The sequence below is a fragment of the Triticum dicoccoides genome, chromosome 6A, assembly GCF_002162155.2.
Source record: "Triticum dicoccoides isolate Atlit2015 ecotype Zavitan chromosome 6A, WEW_v2.0, whole genome shotgun sequence".
Lineage (NCBI taxonomy): Eukaryota > Viridiplantae > Streptophyta > Magnoliopsida > Poales > Poaceae > Triticum > Triticum dicoccoides.
Window position 1 is genome coordinate 309,791,395 of NC_041390.1, and position 23,552 is coordinate 309,814,946.

The window sequence follows — 23,552 nt, forward strand, 5'->3', positions numbered from 1 at the left end:
CTTTCCTGCTGAGCCACGACGCCCAGATGTTTGAATTTCATTCCCATTTCTTGCACGGGACCTATAAATACACCCAAGGACACTCATGTGATTTTTCAACCAACTTTCGTGCACTTGAGCATGTGCTTGTAGTTCAAATTAGAATTATGCACATTAAATGTGCAGGAACTCAATTAATGTATAAAAAAGCCCAAACGAACCCGGAATAATTCCAAAGTTTTTCACGATACTTTTATTTGGTCTAATCTGCCTGTCTAAAAAAATTAAGGTGGGAGAAGGCAGTGTATGTATCTCGTTTCGCACATGGAGGTGACACATTCCCTCTCGGAACCACAAGCCTTCTTGAGGAAAGCTCCAGTTTGCAAGAAGCTTACACCAAAGCTTGCCCCAATTCGGCCAAAAAAATTACCGCATCTTGTTGGTGCCTTGTCATGACACCAGGCCAAGTTTCATGATTTTCAGGCGTGTTTTAGATTTACGGGAATTTAAAAACCAAGTTTCTCAATCTTTCCAGCCGAGCCACGATGCCCGGATATTTGAATTTCATTCCCATTTCTTGCATGGGACCTATAAATACACCCAAGGACACACATGTGATATTTCAACCAACTTTGGTGCACTGGAGCATGTGCTTGTAGTTCAAATTTGAATTATGCACATTAAATGCGCAGAAACTCAATTAATGTATAAAAAAGGCCAAACGAACCTGGAATAATTCCAAAATTTAGCACGATACTTCTATCTAGTGTAATCTGCTTGTAAAAAATTAAGGCGGGAGAAGGCAGTGTATGTATCTCCTTTCGCACATGGTGGTGACACGTTCCCTCCCGGAACCACGAGCCTTCTTGAGAGAAGCTCCGGTTTGCAAGAAGATTAAACCAAAGCTTGTCCCTATTCGGCCAAAAAATTTACCGTAGCATGTTGGTGCCATGTCATGACACCATGCCAAGTTTCATGATTTTCAGGCGTGTTTTGGATTTACAGGAATTTAAAAACGAAGTTTCTCAATCTTTCCGGCCAAGACACGACGCCCAGATGTTTGAATTTCATTTGCATTTCTTGCATGGGACCTATAAATACACCAAAGGATACACATGTGAATTTTCAACCAACTTTGGTGCACTGGAGCATGTGCTTGTAGTTCAAATTTGAATTATGCACATTAAATGCATAGAAACTCAATTAATGTATAAAAAGGCCAAACGAACCCGGAATAATTCAAAATTTTAGCATGGTACTTCTATTTGGTCTAATCTACCAGTGTAAAAAATTAAGGCGGGAGAATGCAGTGTACGCGTGTTGTTTTGCACACGGAGGTTACACGTTCCCTCTCGGAACCATGAGCCTTCTTGAGGGAAGCTCCGGTCTGCAAGGAGCATACACCAAAGCTTGTCCCAATTCGGGCAAAAAAATTACTGCAGCATGTTGGTGCCATGTCATGACACCATGCCAAGTTTCATTATTTCCAGGCGTGTTTTGGATTTATAGGAATTTAAAAACCAAGTTTCTCAATATTTCCGGCCGAGCCACTACGCCCAGATGTTTGAATTTCATTCCCATTTCTTGCATCGGACCTATAATTTCACCCAAAGACACACATGTGATTTTTCAACAAACTTTGGTGCATTGGAGCATGTAGTTCAAATTTGAATTATGCACATTAAATGCCCAGAAACTCAATTAATGCATTAAAATGCCAAACGAACCCGGAATAATTCCAAATTTAAACACGATACTCATGTACTAGTTGCATGTTCACTATACGTAAATGTTCTAGCAATTCAAACACCATCCTTTTCCTCCGTAACACCATTTTGTCTTTCAAAACATAATGAAAAAATCAGGTATACCACAAACAATTTACTAGAAAGAATCGTGTGGGATGCGATATAAAATATATTGGTGCACCGTCTTGTCTGGCTTACGCACGAAGCTTCGTCATCTACACTCCACCGCCCCCTCTTGAACCACACTTGCGCGCCGGTTTCTCGCGGCACCGAGCGAATTTTTTTGCCACCGCGGAAATATCTATCTCCTGGCCCCCTCCCTCCTACCAAAAGCCACATTTCCACTGTTCCTCCTTGCTTTCCAAGTTCAAACCTTCACTGCTACTTACTGGCAGCTCAACATCCTCGCCGGCGACCCATCTTCTTGAAGCGCTGGCTCCTCGCCAACTACCCTTCTTCTTGCAGCAGCGCCTCCTCGCCGGCGACCCTTCTTCTTGCAGCGCCGCCTCCTTGCCAGCGACCCTTCTTCTTGCTGCGGCGCCTCCTCGCCGCCGACCCTTCTTCTTGCTGTGCGGCCTCCTCGCCGCCGACCCTTCTTCTTGCTGCGCGGCCTCGTCGATATGGTCAGGTAATCCACACTCCACCCACACCATCCTCCTCCTTTCCCGTCCCACATGCCCCGACCGATGGCGCGACACCTTCCACCGAAATCACTTCCCCCTCCTCCAATTAAGCGCCGCCTACATCCATTTTGCACGCAGTATAATGCGAAGCTTAGTAGCATGCGGCCGCACGCGCTCATGAGGTCGCTATGGCTGCCATGCGTGTCGACCGCCATATCTCGGAGGAGCACCTCGTCTTCAAGGCCACCATCGACACCACCACACGGTTGTCTACTTTAAAATACAGTTCATGCTGTTTTCTCGAGGCCACCGCTAGGGCCTTCTAGTGATTTGTCCTCTGTAATGTTAATATGCAATCCGATGTTCAGTTAACAGCTTTGGTCCAACAATTGCTACATTTCGTAGTACTGTTATCAAGCATTCTTTGTTTTATTAATTGTGTTATCTTCTAGTACATGTTTCCATTCTGCAATGTTGTGCTCAGTTAATTATTTTGGTTCATTTGGTCTGCTGTCCATTTAACTGTTTGGTTCAGTTCTACTATTTGATTTTCATTTGCTGTGGGTACAATTTTGTATTATGCATGTGACACCAATCAAATTTGGCTATACTCAATAATATTCCCAGTTAACCTGATCAAGATCTTCCTTATGTGTGTTGTAGGGAAACAATGGGAGACACTACCGTTTAACATCAAGGTTTGTTCAAGCAGGGTCCTTTGGCTAATAGCACACTATTGTGCAGTTGCAGGCATCATTCCAATATTTAGGTTTCTTACAATTTGGTCTTGCACATTAGGTCCAATTGTCAGAGGCTAAAACCCACTGTTCAACCCATTTTGCATATGGGGAAATGAGATATCCATGAATGTTAGTTAAGTCAAGAAACTCAGAAAGATTGTTAGGATGAAGAAACTTGCGATGAATAATAGAAAGATCTTTGTTTGCACAAGGAAGATGACATCAGTCAACTATAGGATGGAAACAACAATTTTACCTTGTTTTTACCCCTTGCGCCATTTCAAAATTTACAACAGCGATTTATGCATAGCTTTGTTTTCAGTACTTCTCAAAGCAGTTCACCGATGATTACCTCTCAAACCACCTGCATGGCCAAGAGGCGAGGAAGGTATTCATTCAACACCCACGGTACAATATTGAACTCTTGCTAAAGAGGACGAAGGTTGGGCGGGCAATTGTGCATAGCCACTGGCCTAAAGTTGCAAGGACATTCAACAACACTGAAGGCTCAATATTTTCCTTCCGCTTCTGCAGTTTCGTATACGAGATTCATCTGTCTACTTACCGTGTATGATGCTACTTTCCAAAGGTTTTTGATGCTGCATGTGAAACTTGGTGCTGTTGTGTAATGGCGTAAGTGAGTGCCGAAGCTATCAGATGTAATTTGATTTTGAAATCCTGGTTGCTTTTACACGGATATGAAATATCTGGCATGTTTTATAAGAAATATCTGTTTGATTTTTTTGAAGAAAGAAATATCTGTTTGATTAGTACATGGATTATCTATAATAGGCTAATTACCCTGCTTATTGGGGTTTTCTATTGCAGACGGTTACTCAGACAGCATCGTGGGCGATGAACTCAAACAACCCGCACAGTTTCCAGAAAGTAGGCGTGTTTGATCAACTAACAATCACACACAGCTTCTGGCAGCGAACTGATTGCGTTAGGCCACCTTGCACAAATGTTTCCACACAAAGAACTGTGTGTGATATACATACATACGAAAATGTTTTTCTAGGATTCACCATGTGGGATGCACATACCTACGAAAATGATTTTCTGGGATTCACCGTGTGGGATGTACATACCTACGGAAATGATTTTCTGGGATTCATCATGTGGGATGTACATACGTACAGAAATGTTTTTCTCGGATTACCATGTGGGATGTACATACCTACGGAAATGATTGGGTTTTGATGCCTCGCCCGATTGCACACGGCCCCAGCCCGTGTCCCAGGAGGGCCTATCCTCGACGATTTCTAGGTCATGTGTGAAGGACCCCCCTATCGCCCACACTCACTTGTCGACGGTTCCAAATGACGTCGCGGAAAGGGGTTAAAAACCATTTGTATAGCACATCGTTGTACCAGTGGCGGACAAGTACGCCAACGCCGACACCGGCATGAAGATCCAGGTGGCGCTGGACGAAGCTGGCAAGGCAAAGCCAGTTCCACCTCGCAAGGCGGCTGGTGAGAATAGTCGCCAGCAGAACAGCAAGCTCTACGACAACCGTCTAGTCGCGACTTCCGAGCAGGCACCCGCGGTCGAGCCGGCCGCCAAATGCCTGCAAACCAACAAGATGGTGTGGCAGCCCGCCATGAGCATCGAGGAGATGATCGACGCTCCCTGCAAGCACCACTGCGGCGCGAGGCCGTCAATGCACATGCTCCGACAATGCACCATTACCAAGCGCATCATGAGGGGCTTCGGCTCCAGGAGCGTGGCTGCCGCCTCCGCCCCTTCCGCCCCCGCCCCCGGCTTGTGGCGCGATGCGCGATGACGTCTACACCGATGGGAACGCGACCTATGTTATCGACACCAGCCTCGGCGACGACAAACGTAGCGAGCGCCTGCTCCTGCAGGAGTTGACAACCGTCATCCCGGCCAAGTCAGAGTACATGCATTGGTCGGAGCGCATGGTCACCCGGACCCGGGACACCCGGCTGTCATGCCGAATCAGGGTGGCTACACCCTCATCCTCAACCCCACCATCGCCGCGCCCCGGAAGACTTGCACGTTCTCTCGAGTCCTCATCGATGGCGGCAGCAACATCAACATCCTCTACCACGACACCATGACCAAGCTCGGCCTCGAGGCCAAAGACATGGAGCCAACCCGGATGATCGTCCACGGCATCGTGCCCAGCCTCTCCTGCTCCCGATAGGTCGGATCCGGCTCGTCGTCCTGTTCGGCACCAGTGACCACTTCCGACGCGAGCCGCTCTGGTTCGAGGTGGTGGACCTATCTAGCGCGTTTGACGCGGTGCAAGGCCGGCCGGCTCTCGCCAAGTTCAAGGCGATCCCCCACTAAGCTTACCTAAAGATGAAGCTGCGGTCTGAAGGGCCTCATCACCATCACCGGTGACTGGCCAACACCGAGGAGCAGTGCCAGCTCGACTAGATCGTCACACTGGCCAACGAGACGCCGGCCATGCCGGCTTCGACTATGGAGCCGACCGACGAGGCCTCGTTCCAGCCCTCCAAGGAGACCAAGAAGGTCAAGCTGAACCCGGAAGACCCCAGCTATAGTAAGTACATCATTGTGGGCACTCGCCTCGACAGCAAATAGGAAGGCGAGCTCGTCGACTTCCTCCGTGAGAATCGGGATATCTTCGCATGGACCCCAAAGGACATGTCGGGTATTACGAGGAAGTACGTCGAGCACAAACTACACGTATGCAAGGACACCAAGCCTGTCCATGAGCCCCTACGTCGTTTGTCAGCGTTCTGGGACCGGGGGTGCCCAGACTTACCTACCTACGGCCCGCAGCATGGCTCCCACTACACCACAACACCAATGCAATGGCACATAATCTGCCGGGAGAACACCATTAAGAGGGCAGATAAACTGCCGCGAGAGAGATTTTCCCGGCAGATAGAACTGCCACGTCAACGGCTGCCGGGGATTACTTGTCCCGGCAGATAAATAATCCCCAACAGTTTTTCTGCCCCAACCATTTTATCTGCCGGCAGTTTACTTTCACCCGGCAGACTCATAGTGGCTAGCAACTGTAGTTTACCGACAGTTTCACTGCCTGCACAAGCGCATTTACCCGGCAGGTAATATGCCATCACATGTTTTTTCACAAGCAAACTAAATTATTCTGTGTGCAATATCCCTGATTAAATATCCAATCATTATGTTCAAACAGCCAGGACAGATCACACAACTTACACATATGTTCAATCAGATTACATGTAAGACCTCATGCAATAACATAAATAGACCAAAAACATATGTTTTTAACACATGCATGAACCATACATATATAGACATTATGCCTCAAAATGCAAAGTACATATGTTTAAGGTAAAGAAATCGTGCCACACAACCAAAATTGGCATACAATGGCTTGTCTGCTGAAACAACCACCAAAATGACCAGTGTAAAACTTGTCAATATATGGAGGTTCGACAAACAAGACATATTACATATATATCATCACTCCAGCAACTTGTCAGACCTTCAAAACCTCCAGCAACTTGTAGATCTTCCAAACCTCCAACAACTTGTGTATCTTGAGAAACCTGCAACAAATCAGAAACTCATTAAATGGTACTATCGTTTCAGATTTTAAATCAACATATTAAAATTTTGATGTGCTGCAGTTTAACGTCAGCATATAACTCTTCTGAATGTTATGCACTTCATCATCACAACAAGTAGTGATTATTACGCACATAATTAGATCAAACAGAAATTATTTGCGCTTCACATACATAAATCTTCCATGGGCTAATATGACAAAACAAGAATGTGTAACATTGTTGCTTGCTTCACTAAACTGTATAGTCCAAGCTCACCCAAGAAATAGATTGCACTAATTTTATCAGTAAACTTTCAGATCTGATATGAAAGAGTCAACCTAGAACAAAATAAAGAATCCACAGAACAAATTTGAAAAACCAGAGGACTGTACAACAAAAAATCAAAGTTGAAGATGCATATTACCTCCTCAACTGGCTTGTGGTCACATTACTGCATTTGCTAGACTTATACACTTGCAGCTGCATACATACAAGCAGACTTTTAAGATGTAAAAATAAATTGAGAGCAAGCATTGAGCATCCAAAAAAAAAATTGTAACCACCCAAGCCAGGGTAATATTTTGTGCCTGGCCAAATATTTGGCATCATGGATCTGGGCACAAAACAAGCACATTGATAGATCATTAATGCGTGATATGGTCAAGATTTTACATACCTTAAATGAGTCTTTCAGCTACTCTTTGAGGCCCATAACATGAGGGATGATAATTTGGATCAGCGGAAACTGTTCAGGGACGCCAAAAGAATCTCGAGACAGTAAAATGTATCAACTCAGAGGTAACTGACAATTTAGAGGCAAGTGCATTATTAACAAGCTGCTAACAAAATCCTGAGAACAAAGGGTGTATCTTAGGTTTAACTGAATGTAGACATTCATAGTAACTATGGTGGCCTTGGTCAAGCATATTGCAAAACAACACCTATATGAAACTAGCTGAAATCTACTTAAGTGCTAACTGATTTTGCTGATAACCAGAAATCTGTTTGTATGAAGAAACTTGTTGAAACCTAGTTAAGTGTTAACTGATTTTTCTTGTAACCAGAAACATGAAATTGGCTTTGACTGGAACTAGTTGAAATATGAAGCGCAAAACTTGTAGAAACCCATATATCCCAGTTCCATATGTGTTCCCTGGAAACTCCGAGATTTTAAATGACTTTGAGCGAATTTGCATGCCGGGGGATATGGCAATAAATTGATAGCAAAGTTTGACAAGAACCTGCGTGAATACTCCATTAACAATCGTGCCCTAATATGTTCTTGGCTCCACTACTAGTACTTGTCCTGGCATAAATTTGCTTGCAAACATACTAGCTGAATTGCTCTATTAAAGAAAAGCTTTGGATTGAATATTACTTCTAAAGCGATGAAACGTACACAAATAATAGACACCAAAAGGTTGGCCAAACTTTGGTGAAATGAGCATAAGATATGCATATATGTAACTGCAGAGAAAATAGTTAGTTCAAGGTATTTGAAGGATATAAGCAAAGTTTTACAAATCCAGTCTTCCTAATCAATTTGAGAATTCATCACAAATTTAAATTATCTAAAAATTCAGACCATCGACAACAGATTGACTAAAAAAGGTCATATAAAATTATGACAATTGTAAAAGAAAGGAAAAGGGAGATTACTTGTTTCTTTTACATCTCCTTAAATAAAGCTAGGACGTTACAATCAATTAATATGCCGAGAATCAATGAAATAAACTAAATAGCCATCATAATTGCCATCTTGTACATGAGCTTGTTGTTTATACTTCGATATCTAGTTAAGCAAAGAACATCTAACACCTAGACATATAGTTTATTCACATGAGATTCAAAGCTATGAAACCAGGCTGCTAAATAATCATATTATTTGCACAAGGTAGAGGCTCATAGAAGAAGACCTTAATTAAGGCATCACATATGCAATTCATAAATGGTTATATGGCAGGAGCCTGTGACTCTGTTGCAAGTACAACCCAATAACAAAAGACTCAGCTTCAGAAAACACATGGCATGCAAAAGCTCAGTTCCAGGACATGTAAAAGCTTCCAATAGTTGTATGCATAAAAATGCTAAGCAAATTCATCACATGCGTACATACACATGCCAAGCAAAATCTCGGTTCATATGTTTACTGCAGTTTTATTTGCATGAAGCATATAAGAAACGAAATGCTAAATAAGTTTCATTGTTCTGAAATAGCAGCAAACATGTATCCAAAAGCAAAATACTGAATCAAAGACTTAACTACCAAGATTATTACCTCCTCAGCTTGCTTGTGGTTGCGTACTCGTGTTGCTGCTTTTGCCATGAACTTATAAGTCACTCTCAGCTGCATATATAGAAGCAAAGACTTTTAAGCTATCAACCATAATAGTCATTGGTAAATATATAATCATAAGAGCATAAGCTTATGTGCTTGTATGGATTAATCGACGCTGCTTGGTGGAGAGGACAAACAACATGCACACTGCTCATAAAACAAAAAATCCAAAATATTATTTCAGTAAAAGCATCAAATGAAAATTAGGGAACCGTTCGTAAGAATTACATATAGGAGAAAAGAGCATGGTACTCAGCTAGCCCCATGACCCAATTCTTCAAAAAAAATCTACTTAGGAGCATAGCTCCCAATTTCCATTACTGAAAACATCACATGTCTCAAGTTTGTCCCCCTCCATGGGTACCTCAAAACATCAGAAACTAAGCCGCACACAGCAGCACTACTACCAAACTAGATGCAGAACCTAAACAATGAGCATCCAAACATTCTAATTATCAGCAACAAAAAAATAGTCTTATATTACTCGTGGCCCTACATGACAAGGTACTGTACTACCATGGTTATATTACTTGCACAAGCACATCTTAAGCTATTTACCATCTCTGTGAACGTAGCTATGGATGAATTTGTTCTTAAGTGTTAAGCTAAATAAAAAAAGAGAACTGGGGATCTGGCAATTCAGTAAGTCATGATGCCATGCAATTTCCAGTAGGAGCGACAGTACAAACCAATTTCTCTCATTTTACTCTAGAAAATTAAATTATCAGACAAATGTTTTTCAATTCAATAATAAAGGTTGAAACAATTGAAGGGATTTCTACTATGATAGACAACTACTGATCATTAAATTCCAGAATCACATGATCGGGAGCAGTGGCAAAATGGCAATAGAAAATTATAGAATAAAATTCCAGATCAAACCCCATATATCTATTTTCATAGAACTAACACATTCACTAGTTAAAACTATTAAACTCTAGAAGCGTTACTTCACTTTCAGTCTACATTTGCAGAAAAAATATACAGAAAGAAGTTCTCTAGCTTTATTTGCAGCACGACCTTGAAACTTAATTTCCCAAAGCTTGCATGTAGTACCCCTACTGGGATTCACTGATTTAGTATGTAGTTGAAGGCTTGAAGCATCCATTTGCTGCAATGGAAGATCTCTTCACCATAAGCAAAACTTGGTTTATCGGATGACAAAGCTAGTCGTTATCTTCAGAGCTGTAGTGTCATATAAACTCAAACACTTTCTGAAGTCGTTCTAGTTACTGCTCAGAAGAAAAAAGGAACAGAAGTTTGCAAAGATTGAAATCTCACCGGCCAAGTGCTCTCGGTGAGCAAGGAGGCGGCGCTGCACCTGGGGGAGGATGTAGAGGAGGTGGAGCTTCTCGGGAGGGGGGCTGTACAGGAAGGCCCGCTGCTCGGGTGAGGGAAACAGGAGGCGACCCCAACTTAGTGCTCAGGGAAGGATGCTCGTGGAGGAGGAGGCCCTGCTCGGGGGAGAAAGCTTGAGGAGTAGGAGGAGGCCTGCTCGGCGGAGGAAACTTGTGGAGGAGGTCGTTATTGTGGTGGGGATGGAGGGCGGACGACGGCTTTCCTCGAGAGAAAGCAGGCGCTGGGTGCGCGGGGGATGGGGACGAACCGATGAAGGGTTTCCTTGTTAGAGAAGGGTGCTCGGCGACGACTAGGCGGTCGGCGGCGTCTGTGTTTGGGGACGAAGCCGGCGCTGCGGTCGAGTGGTTGGTGGTGGCGGCGGCGTGGTTGGGGTTGAGGGTTAGGTTTTGGAAGAGCCGGGGAAGAACTGGTCAGGGGCTCAGGGCGACGAGCCCACGACCCTGTGAATATTTCGATCTCGCGAGCCCTTTCTCCCACGCGAGCGCGCTCGGCCCAATTGTTTTTTTTTTTTTGAGAAACGGCCCAGTTACTTTGGTTACGCATCGCATACAAGTTCCCAGCACACAATGGGCCGCAGTTTAGTTGGGCCGGCAGATAGGATGACCTGCCAAGTGGACATGGTTGCCGGCAGTTCGTGTGCCCTCGTTTGTTAACTTCTCCTGGTAGTTTCTCTGATGGTAAGTTATTCTCCCGGCAGTTGTTCAATTCCTGGCAGTTTCTTTGCCCTTGGTCGGGTATTTCTCCCGGCAGTTAACTGCCCCTAATTAGGTGTTGTGGTGTAGTGTCCACCAGCGGCCTCTATGGCCCAGTTCCAGCAACAACGATCCAAGACCCTCGCGAGGGGCCTAGCCTCGCGAGGCGGATGACACCAAGAACTCCCTGGGGGCAGGCTCGCTAGGCTGGCGATCTGAAGGAAAGGTGCACCTTGCGAGGTTCACATGACGTGATCCATGACAACCAAGGCTAGGTGGGTGCCAGCGGCGCTGTGTACCAGTTTCCTCTTTGGTGCTAAGGAGGCAAATGCAGGCGCGGGGTACCGAGGCATCAGGCAAAGGTTTCCATATCGATGCAACAAGACCAAGACCACAAGGACGACAGGATGGAGGTCATCGCGGAGCCCACTACAGCGTCAACACCAGAGCCTTTTGCAGGCGAAGACTACTTTTGTCAGGATAGCTTGTACTAGTTGTCTCCCTTCAAACTTGGCCATTGTGGGACCCCTTCCCGCCTAACATTTGGGAAGAGGACCAAGGCCACTATAAATAGGACTTAGCCACCACCATAGACAGGGGGATCATTCGGACCATCCCCACACCCACCAGCTCATCGAGCTCAAGAACACCTCACCTCCCGAGGTTGTTCGTCCACTGTACTAGCTAATCCTCAGCCCTCAAGGAAATCCACCACAAAGTTGTAGTAGGGTATTACACCGCAAGGTGGCCGAACCAGGATAAATCTCTGTGTCTCTTGTTCTTTGGGTTCGTCGAGCTAGGCCATAGGATCGTTAGCGAGCGGGCTAGGGAGAGAGTGTTCTTCGTGCGCACCCCAGTGTTCGAACCTCTCAATGGTCTGCGGAGCCCTGAATCTGACATCGTTTCTCCGAAGAGAAGAGAAGAACCGTTGGTGAAGAGGTCGCCAAGCACCTGGCGGCCGGCTTCATCATGGAAGTGTTCCACCCCGAGTGGCTGGCCAACCCAGTCCTCGTCCTGAAGAAGAACAAGACCTGGCGCATGTGCATAGACTACACCAGCCTTAACAAGGCTTGCCCTAAGGATCCATTTGTCCTCCCGTGGATCTATCAAGCCCTTGACTCCACCGCCGGCTGTGAGCTCCTGTCCTTCCTGGATGCTTACTCCGACTATCACTAGATAAAGCTGGACCCGTTGGACGCCCTGAAGACGTCCTTCATCACGCCTATCGGATTTCGGGTTCTGGCAAAACCCTTGTGGTTTGAACACTGGGGTGCGCATGAAGATCTCTCCCCCCTCTAGCTCGCACACACCACGATCTCACGGCCTAGCTCAACGAACCCAAAGAACATGAGACACAAGAGTTTATACTGGTTCGGGCCACTGATGTGGTGTAATACCCTACTCTAGTGTGGTGTGGTGGATTGCCTCTTGGGCTGAGGATGAACAGTTGCAAGGGAAGAACAACCTCCTGAGGAGAGGTGCTCCTGTGCTTGGTGAGTGTGGTGGCTTTGGTGGAATGGATCCGGTCCAAGATGTCCAATCTCCGATCCCCCCTCTACGGTGGTGGCTAGTCCTATATATAGAGGCACGGGGCCTCTTCCCAAATATTCGGCGGGAAGGGATCCCACAACGGCCAATTTGAAGGGGAATAGCTAGTACAAGCTATCCTGACAAAAGGTGGTCTTCGCCTGCCAAAGGCTCTAGTGGTGACGCCGTCTTGGGCTCCATAGTGACCTCCATCCTGTTGTCCTGCTGGTCTTGGTCTTGTTGCACCGATATGGAAACCTTTGCCTGATGCCTCGAGACTCCTCCCCTGCGCTTGCCTCTTTAGCACCAAAGAGGAAACGAGGACACTACGTTGGCGCCCGCCTGGCTCCGGTCATCATGGCTTGTATCGCACAAACCTCGCGAGGTGTCCGGTGCCTTGATCTCTCTGCCCCTCACGAGCCAGCCTGTTGAGGCCGCCCCTGAGGAGGTCTTGCATCGTCCCCCTCGCGAGGGTCTTGAGTGTTTGCTGGTGAAGATGGGCCGTACAAGGCTGCTGGGGGAGCCACGGCGCAGGCCGCAGGCAGGCAAGTCTGGGGACCCCCGTTCCTAGAATGCCGACAGTATCCCCCGGGCCCAAGGCGCGCTCAGGCTTGGCTTCGAGGCGAAGCCAAAGGGCAAGTGCAGAGTGTCGCGGGCCCCAACAGCATGCGGCCATGGTTGGCGCATGTCGAATGATTGGACGTGGGCATATCCGCTTCCCCATGCTGCCTCGGCAACTGCCCGATTTGACAAGTCCTTGCTGCATGCAGAAAAGATCATTATTACCTTAGATCATAGAGGCCGGCGGTTGGCCTCCCCTTGGCTATAGATGGGAGGAGGGGGGCGGAGCCCCTGTCACCCACCTCTTCCTTGGCTTCCCTCGCCCCTTCTTCTTCCTCGCTTCATTGCCGGCAGCAACACCCATGGCGCTTGTGAAGAGGCTCTCGGCTGTAGAGAAAGGGAAGGCTCGCCAGGAGGGGCCTAGATCGCCTCCGCCCAAGAGGGGGCGCGACCGTCCTCACGAGCACACCATGACCCCCGCCGCGGCCCCTCGCGGTCGCGGTGGCACCTCTTTGCGTGGTGGTGGTCGCCCGAGCTGTGGGAGCCCCGTCGATGAGGCGCACCATGGTCGCGCGGCCGCTCAAGCCGCACTTCCACTCTGTGGAAGTGCTGCCGGAGTTCGTCGTGTGGTCGGAGAACCCGGCCGGCACTTGACTTCAGCTCCCACGCTTCTTTGCCGGCAAGCTGCCAGCCACTGGTCCAGGCGGTCTCTGGCTGCAGGCGGACGGCTGCTGCAGCAAGGCTTCGTGGATCGTGGTCGAGGTCTCCGCCATATGCAATGCAGCCGTGAACCGCGGCTGGCAGACGTTTGCCCGCGCGCACAGCCTAGGCTGGCGGTTCTCCCTCCACTTTGGGGAAGATGGTCGCCGCATCGGGTGTTGCCCAAGGACAACGACGGCGGTGAGGTGCTCAGCCTCGGCGACGGCCGCGACGAGAGTGAAGGCGGGCTCGCCCTCGGCGCCGGCAATGGCTCATCTAGCTACGGCGACAGCTCCAGCAGCGGCGGCTACGACCAGCCGCCGCGGCCGCTTCGAAGGTGGCAGTGGGTCGTCTCATCGTCGTGCTTCAGTGAAGCGCGGGTAGGGGTCTGGCTGAGCTCAGGAGAGTGCCATGGGCCCGTCCTCACGACCTGCAGCGGGAGCACGTGCCGCTTTTGTTTTGTTCTTCTTTTCCTTCCTACGTTAAGGGAGATAAGTATGGGGCCCTACTAGGGCGTGCAACAACTATGATTTCCAAGTGGCTGTGCTATGTTTATCACTCTTGTGTTGTGTTGCAGCGTCAAGTTTTATGTATGCGCGTATGAATAACTTAGCTTGGTGCGTTTGAAGTAGTTTCCGCCTTGTGAGGTACGCGTTCCCTAATGCCTTGCGAGACCTCCTGTGCTCGGAAGGCGTCTGCGAACTGCAAAAATTCGTTAGGGAATTCTTTTTCTTCCGAATCCTGGTCGCAGGCGCTGCCGGCCATGACCCAGTGTTCCGCATCACGGTACCCAAGGGGCACGGATTGAGAGGGGTGCGCAGGCTTGCAAACTCGAGCGAAGGTGCCTTGCAAAAAACAGGAAAATGAAAGCGCTCACGAGGGCACAAAACAAAAGCGCTCAGGAGGGCACCTGTCCGGCCCCCTCGCGAGGCATGCGAGGGAGACTACGGGTCACAAAACAAGGAACTGAGAGCAGAAAGGAGGCAAAAAGGCAACGGAACCAGGCTAGCGAGGAACACCAGAAAGCAAATTCTCACTGAAAAGGGGGAAGCCAACTGCGGAAAGCAAATGAAAAGCCACGTCCGGGACCTAGTCTACTCTTCTTGTCTTCTCACCAGCACAGAGCTAAGTGCTGCCACTAAGATGTGGGAGGGAGCCCCCGAGGACGTGGGCAGCACTCCTGAGACTCTGGGGCGTGGACAACCCCACTCATTATTACGTGAGAGTGTTACGAGTGGAGATCTTCACAGGCACTGGGCCTTGCTTCATAGGCACCGTGCCTTTCTTCATGGGTAGAACTTCTGGAGGTGCTGGATGTTCTAGGCGTTCTAGATGGGGATCTCGTCCTGCGTCTCCAGGCGCGCGGTGTCAGGCCTGGAGATGTGGGCTACCTGAAACGGGCCCTCCCACATGGGTGAAAGCTTGTGCAGCCCTTCTTTGGAGAGCACCCGCCTAAGGACAAGATCACCCACCTCGAGCGTCCTGGAGCGGACGCTGCGGCAGTGGTACCGCCGCAGCGCCTGCTGGTACCTCGCAGCTTGGAGCGAGGCTTCACGACGGTGTTCCTCCCCCAGCACGAGGTCCATCCCCCGCATGGCGTCCTGCTGCGTTTCATCAAATGCCAGGACCCGTGCAGAGCAATGCCTGACCTCATGTGGGAGAACCGCTTCTGCTCCGTAGACGAGGAAGAACGGGGTCTCGCCTATTAGCCTGGTGGCGGTGGTGCGGATGGACCACAGCACGGACTGGAGCTCGTCATGCCAGCCCCTGCCGCGAGCCTCGAGCTTCGTCTTGAAGGTCCTAGTCTTGAGACCCCTCGGGACTTCCGCGTTGGCGTGTTGGCCAGGCTGTTGCTCCTGGGGTGTGCAACGAAGGCGTAGCAGATCTGCATTCCAAGGTTAGCACAATATGTTTTGAAGAGATTTCTAGTGAACTGTGAGCCGTTGTTGGTGATGATGCGATTAGGGATCCCAAATCAGCTTACGAGGCCCTTGATGAACTTGACTGCTGACCCAATTGGGATGGTGCGGACGACTTCCACTTCTGCCCACTTGGTGAATTTGTCGATGGCGACGTAGAGGTACCGGTAACCTCCAGGCGCTCATGGGAATGGGCCCATGATATCCAGCCCCCAGACCGCGAATGTCCATGAGAGCGGGATAGTGTGGAGGTCCCGAGCCAGCTGGTGGATCTGCTTGGCATGGAACTGGCAGGCCTTGCAGGATTTCACCAGCTCGACCACATCGTTGAGTGCCGTGGGCCAGTAGAACCCGCTGCGGAAAGCCTTGCCGACCAGGGTGCGTGATGACGAGTGGTGCCCGCAGTCTCCACCATGTATGTCAGCCAGCAGCTCATTTCTTTGTTCCCTGGAAATGCATCGCAGAGAAACATCATTTGGCCGCTTCCTGTATACTCACCGTTCTGAATGCAGTATGTCGTAGCCTTCCGGGCCACACGCTCTGCGTCTTCTTCCTTCTCTGGCAACGTGCCTTGCGTCAGGTACGCCTTGAACTCCTAGATCCAGCACCCCTCCTGAGGCTCAAGCGCTAAGAGGAGGCGCGCTCCTAAGGTCGGGCCGCAAGCGGGGGCTCCCGAGGCTGGTGGCTGGGGGAGTTCCTCCTGAGGTGGCGTCGGCTCCGCAGGCGGAGGTGCTGCCGAAGGCTTGAAGAGCCACTCCTCGAAGACGCCAGGCTCTTGGGGTAGCCGCTAGGATGCTCTTTTGGCGATGTCATAGGCCTCTTTGTTGGTGCCACAAGGCACATGCTGTAGCTCCAGGCCCAGGAACTGCTTCTCCATTTTGCGCACCCCCGCGAGGTATGCCTCCATGTGCTCATACTTTGGCTCGTACTCCTTGTTGGAGGAGTTCACGAGGAGCTGCGAGTCTCCCTTGATGGTGAGGCGTTTCACCCCCAGGGCCACCGCAGCCTTGAGGCCGGCGATGAGACCCTCGTACTCTGCAATGTTGTTGGAGACCTTCTCGCCCCGCTAGAAGCAGAGCTGCACGGCGTAGTAAAGCTTGTCCTGAGTGGGCGAGATGAGCACGGCTCCAGCCCCCGCGCCCTGGCGCGCGAACGCGCCATCAAATTACATGACCCAGCCATCTGGCGCTTCACTCCCTAGCAAGAGGGATCGGTTCTCGCCTGCTTCGAGCTCCGGGGTGTCGGTCCATTCTGCCACAAAGTAGGCGAGTGCAGCCCCCTTGATGACCTTGGTTGTGCTGAAATCTAGGTCAAACGCTCGTAGCTCAATGTTCCATTCGGCGACCCTTCCCACAACATTGGGGCTTCTGAGCACTCTCTCCAACAGGTAGGCTAAGATGACCTTGATGGGGTGACCCTGGAAGTAGTGGCGCAGCTTGCTCGAGGCCACCAGGAGCGCGAGCAAGAGATTCTGAGGCATGGGGTATCATGCTCTCGCATCTCGTAGCACTGTGCTGACGAAGTACACTGGGTGCTCAACGAGGGCGGGAGAGCTGACAGGGTTTTTGGCTCCCGGGGGCTGAGGTGTTTCCTGTGGGTCCCCAGCTTCGGAGGCTGGATGACCAGCCAGGGCAGCCGTTGTCTCAGGAGGATCGCCTTGGTGTTGTGTTGCCTCATCTAGCTTGGCGACTCCATTTGGCGGGCCCTTGACCTGGGGCTCTTCTCTGAGGGCCACCAGCGCCGCGCTGGCGGAGTGGGGTCTAGCGGACAGGTAGAGCACTAAGGGCTCGAGAGGACGAGGCGCCACCATCACCGGCGGGCTGGTTAAGTATCTCTTGAGGTATTGAAATGCCAGGTCGGCTTCGGGGGTCCACTCGAACAGACCCTTCTTCTTCATCAGCTTGAAGAACGACAAGGCGCGCTCCCCCAACTTGGAGATGAAGCGCCCCAGCAAAGTCACGCAGCCTGCAAGCTTCTGCATCTCCTTGAGGCTTTGTGGTGGGCTCATGTCTTCGATTGCCTTGGCCTTCTCCGGGTTGGCCTCGATCCCCCTGTAGGACACGAGGAAGCCCAGCAGCTTGCTGGAAGGGACACCAAACACACATTTCTCCGGGTTGAGCCGCAAGTCCACCTGGTGCAGGCTCGCAAAGGTCTCGTCCAGGTCCTGAATCAAAGTTCTCACCTCCCGAGACTTCACCAAAATGTCGTCGACGTAAGCCTCGATGTTTCTCCCGAGCTGCCGCCCCAAGACGATGTGCATCAGTCGCTGGAAGGTCGCTCCTGTGTTGCGCAGTTTGAATGGCATGCAAGTGTAGCAGTATACCCCGCATAGGGTCAAGAAAGCTAATTTCTCCACATCTTCCACCGCCATCTTGATCTGGTCGTAGCCTGAGAATGCATCCAGGAAACATAGTAGATCACACTCGGTGGTGGAGTCGACAATCTGGTTGGTGCGCGGCAGCGGGAATGGGTCTTGAGGACAAGCCTTGTTGAGGTTGGTGAAGTCGACACACATGCGATCCTTCCCTATCTTTCTTCGGCATGACGACCGGGTTCGCCAGCCACTCTGGGTAACAGACCTTGCAAATGACACCCGCTGCCTCTAGCTTGCGGGTTTCCTGAACGATGAAGGCCTGCTTCTCCATGGACTGTCGCTTCGCCCTCTGTTTCACAGGGCGCACGTTGGGGCATACCCACAGATGATGCTCAATCACTCCTCTCGGGACCCCAACCAGCTGGTTGGGCTCCCAGGCGAATACCTCCATGTTCGCCCGCAAGAAGTCCACCAGCTCCCTTTCTTGACCCGGGGCGAGATTGGCGCCTATCGTAAAGGTAGCGCTAGAGGCCCCGTCTGCGTCAACCGGTATCTGCTTCGTCTTGGCTTGACCTTGAGTGTATAGCTGCTTCTTCTTGGTCGACGCGGCCCCCTTGGTCCTGGACACGGCCTTGTCGGCCGGGCAACCTGCCGCCATGGCCCCAAAGGCAAGTTTGAGGGCCGCCAAGGCTTCCTTGGTGTCTCTGGCCACGGTGAGGATGCCTTGCTTCCTGGCATCTTCATGAGGTTGTAGGAAGGATGTGTAGTTGCCATGAATTGGGCCAGCGCCGGGTACCCAAGGATGGCATTGTACGGCAAGCCGATGTGGGAGATGTTGAAGTCGATTAGCTTGGTGCGATAGTTATCGTGTGTGCCAAAGGTCACGGGGAGACGGATCTTCCCCAGGGGGTTGGAGGAGCCGCTGCCGACTCCGGAGAAGGGCTTGCTGGGGCGGAGCCGCTCAAGTGGTATGTGGAGGAGACTAAAAGCCTCCACGAAGAGCATGTTGAGGCCGGCGCCGCCATCGATGAGGGTCTTCGTGACAGCTACACTGCAGATGGTGGGCGTGCAAAGCATCGAGAGCATGCCCGAACCGACGGTGGTGATGGGGTGATCCCTTGAGTTGAAGGCCAGGTCGGCTTTGGGCGCCACCCAACCCGGGGGAGCCCCCTACCGCACTGGGGCGGCGCCGATCTGCTGAAAGAATGGCTTGGTATGACGATCCGAGGGAGGCGCCTGCGAGCCACTGAGGAGAGCCGCGACAAAGGGGGGCTGGTCCCCCGAAGCACGCGATGAAGAGGTCCCGCAGCCCCACCCAGGAGGCCGCAGAAGATTCCAGCAGGTGGAGGAGCCAGGCGCACGACATGCCAGCGAGGGCCATCGGGAGCTAGTTGGCGATGACCTTATCGTCACCCCCGGCCTCCTGGACGGCCTCCTCATATGCTAGCAGAAAGGCCGCCGGATCCGCCGCACCATCGTAACAGGGCGGCATCTCCGGCTTGAACTTGTGCGGCCACCGCACCCACCGCAAGGCGGGGGTGAAGGCCCGGAGCCCCACGGTGTTGTGGAGGGCGCCCGTCGATCCATTCGGGGAAGTGGCGGCGTCCATGAGAGTCGGTCGGAGTGGCGAGGCCGTCAAGGGCAAGCTTTGGCACACCCGTACCTAGTGTGCCAAATGTCAGATTTCAGGTTCCGGCAAAACCCTTGAGGTTCGAGCACTGGGGTGCGCACGAAGATCTCTTCCCTCTCTAGCTCGCACATGCCACGATCTCACGGCCTAGCTCGACGAACTCAAAGAACACGAGACACAAGAGTTTATACTGGTTCGGGCCACCGATGTGGTGTAATACCCTACTCCAGTGTGGTGTGGTGGATTGCCTCTTGGGCTGAGGATGAACAGTTACAAGGGAAGAACAGCCTCCTGAGGAGAGGTGCTCTTGTTCTTGGCGAGTGTGGTGGCTTTGGTGGAATGGATCCGGTCCATGTTGTCGGATCTCCAATCGCCCCTCTACGCTGGTGGCTAGTCCTATCTATAGAGGCCCTGGTCCTCTTCCCAAATATTCGGCAGGAAGGGATCCCACAACGGCTAATTTGAAGGGGGACAGCTAGTACAAGCTATCCTGACAAAAGGAGGTCTTCACCTGCCAAAGGCTCTAGTGGTGACGCCGTCTTGGGATCCACGGTGACCGCCGTCCTGCTGGTCTTGGTCTTTTTGCACCGATATGGAAACCTTTGCCTGATGCCTCGGGACTCCTCCCCTGCGCTTGCCTCTTTAGCACCAAAGAGGAAATGAGGACACCGCGCGCGCTGGCGCCCGCCTGGCTCCGGTCGTCATGGCTTGCATCACACAAACCTCGCGAGGTGTCCCTTGCCTTGATCTCTCTGCCCCTCACGAGCCAGTCTGATGAGGCCGCCCTTGAGGAGGTCTTGCGTTGTCCCCCTCGCGAGGCTTGGCCGCGAGGTTCTTGAGTGTTTGCTGGTGAAGATGGGCCATACAGGCCACTGGTGGAGCCACACCACGGGCCATAGGCAGGCAAGTCTGGGGACCCCCATTCCCAGAACGCCGACAACGCCCTTCGGGGCGTATTGCTACATCACTATGTCATTTGGCTTGAAGTATGTAGGCGCGACCTTCCAACGCTGCATGCTGAAATGCCTGCAGCCGCAACTCGGCCGCAACATCCATGTCTATGTGGACGACATCATGGTGAAGACCAAGCAGCACCTCACGCTCCTCGATGACCCGAAGGAAACTTTTGCCAATCTGCACGAGTACCGGATCAAGCTCAACCCGGAGAAGTGCGTTTTTGGCGTGCCGACCGGAAATCTACTTGGCTTCCTCGTCTCGGAACACGGCATTGAGGTCCACCTGGAGAAGATCAAGGCCATCGAGCGCATGCGCAAGGCGGCCCGACCGCGCGATGTCCAGAAATTCACCGGCTGCTTGGCCTCAGTCAGCCGGTTTCTCAACCAACTGGCTGAGAGGGCCTTGCCACTTTATTAGCTGATGAAGAAGACGACGTCGTTCGAGTGGAACGACCAGGCAGACAAAGCCTTCCGGGATCTCAAGCGCATGCTCTCCACCGCACCCGTCCTAGCCACGCCGACCGAGAAGGAGCCGTTGTTTTTCTAAATTGCCGCCACCTCCCGGTCGGTCAACACGGTGATGGTGGTCGAGTGACCTGAGAAGGGCAAGATCCTGTCCGTTCAGCGCCCAGTCTACTACATGAGTGAGGTGCTTTCTGCCTTCAAGCAGAATTACCCGCACTACCAAAAGATGTGTTATGGCATGTACTTCACCACCAAGAAACTGAAGTAGTACTTCTAAGAGCATGTTGTCACCGTGGCCAGCACGGCCCCCATCAGCAAGTTCATGGGCTGCCGGGATGCCTCTGGATGGGTTGCCAAATGGGAAATCGAGCTAGCCGGCCACACCATCCTCTATGAGCCCCGCACCATGATCAAGTCCCAGGCTCTGGCTGACCTCCTCGTTGACTGGACAGAGACCTAGTACCTACCACCGGCGGGCCAGATTTTACACACTGGTGCATGCACTCTACACACTGGCGCATGCACTCTAACGGCTCCAAGATGCACCTCGGCTTGGGAGCCGACATCGTGTTGAATTCCCCGAAGGGCGACCGGCTCTGGTACGCGCTCCAGATCCACTTCGCCGCCTCCAACAACATTGCCGAGTACAAATCCCTTGTGCACGAGTACAAATCCCTTGTGCACGGCCTCCGGCTCGTCCAGCAGCAGGCCAGCCAGCACAAGTTGGCCTCCCCATGGGAAGGCCCCTTCATCATCAGCAAAGTCCTTGTGACCGTAATGCGTACTACTTCATTGATGCTCGCAAGTCGAACAAGCGCAAGAGAGACACCGCGGGCAAAGAAACAACCCGGCCATGGACCGTAGAGCTCCTCCGCCCGTTTAACAGTTAGTTGTGTGCACGTATGTATCACTACCTTTTGTAACCGCTTAAAAGACTATGGGGTCCCCGAGTGACGCTCGGGGCTACCCTTTTCCGACCAAGTTATTGTGTCCCACAACGCTTGTACAAGTTTTTCTTAACAAACCCCCACCGCCGGGTTGACCCGCTCAACCCGGTGGCTTGGGGGCTGGCCGGCATGACCACCACCCGTCACCTTCCTTAGCACATCTCGGCGTGTTCGGGTCGCCGCTGCCCTCCACTTTGCCCTACGCCACAGAACTGGCTTCGGCCGTCAGCCGACAAGAAATATGGGCCAAAGCACCAACACGTTGCGAAATACTAAGTTAGGACCGCTGGATTGGACAACCCGACCCCACAACCTTAAACCTACCGCACGATCGGCTGCTCGCCAACCGGCTTTAGCGGATTGCCGTCGGCCAGGCCAGTGGGTGTTTCGCTCGCGCTCAATGTTTGAAGAGCCTAAGTACTGCGCACTCCTTCCAAGGTCTGAACTCCTTGTCATGGACCGGAACCCGGCCGTTTGACTCGCGTGGGGTAGACCCGAGAAGGAAGGCAAGCAAGAAAATGGCTCAAAGAACAGAAAGCGAAAGTGCAAACTCTCCACGCGCTGGCTCACGGCGGCCATTACCGCCTCCTCCTGCGTCAGGGGCCTGAAGAAGACCTCGCTAGGCCCAGCCCGAGCCGGCTGTGGCCCGGCTGCCTGACGGATCCCTGGCCTAATCACCAAGGCGTGCTCGTTGCTCGCCGCCTCCTCCAAGGCCGGCGTCCCTTTCGACACGACGACCGAAGTCGTTTGTGGCGCCGCAGGCTGCGGTGCCCCACCTGTCGGTGCCTGGGGTGCCCCGGCCAGCGTCGCCTGTGGCGCCTCCTCCAAGACGGCTTTGCCGCCTCCTCCCTCGGCCTCCGCCCACTCGACCACGTCGGCTTGTGGTGGGCTTTCGTCCCCAATCACCACGACCTTTCGGTCGAGCTCCACCACCTCTGCAAGGCCGTCAAGGCCGCGCTCCCCCTCCGAGGACGGTGGGATGCAAACTGCTGCTGCCAGCTCCATGCCCTCCGGAATCTCGGGCCACGCCGGCCCTCCCCATCGGTGCCGCGGACCTGGCCCAAGCCCGGGCCAACGCTGGTTCCATCTCCGCCTCGGCCCGGTTCCGGTCCCTCCAGGGCCGAATCCCCAGTCCTCCTTCAGCCCGGCCTTCGAGATGTCGTTGACATGGCAGGCGATCTAGTCTGTCCCCAGGAGCAGGGATGGCATCCTATTGGGGTCTTGAAGACCGGTCATTAGGCCAACGATGTGGGAACGGTGCTGCAGCAGCAGCACCCGGTGTATGATGAAGGCGGCAATGGGATCTGTGCTGGTGAGCCCCTCCTTCTCCTTCAACCCTGCCACCCACTGGCACAGATTGAGCACCTCCTGTGATGGGTGCTTGGGGAAGTAGTTCTAGTTCTACTTCCCCTGCAGCGTCGTGTCGATGAAGGGCGGCAGATTGATACGGTCCGCGCCAAGGTTACAGACGTACAAGAAGGAGTTCTGCCACTTCTTGGTAGAATCCTCTAGCGCCATCTTG

At 51.9% G+C, this 23,552-nt stretch overlaps 1 long non-coding RNA gene across 2 annotated transcripts; it reads right to left on the reverse strand.

The window, feature by feature from the left end:
• Positions 1-6,255: 6,255 nt before the first annotated feature.
• Positions 6,256-10,754, reverse strand: LOC119316824. 2 transcript variants are annotated; one of them, XR_005153328.1, is made up of 5 exons: positions 10,243-10,754; positions 8,902-8,970; positions 7,300-7,425; positions 7,048-7,103; positions 6,256-6,623 (listed from the first exon to the last, which is right to left on the reverse strand). It is a non-coding gene; the product is annotated as an uncharacterized LOC119316824 (long non-coding RNA). The 2 variants fall into 2 exon arrangements; XR_005153329.1 differs by having other exon boundaries at positions 7,300-8,090.
• Positions 10,755-23,552: the final 12,798 nt, after the last annotated feature.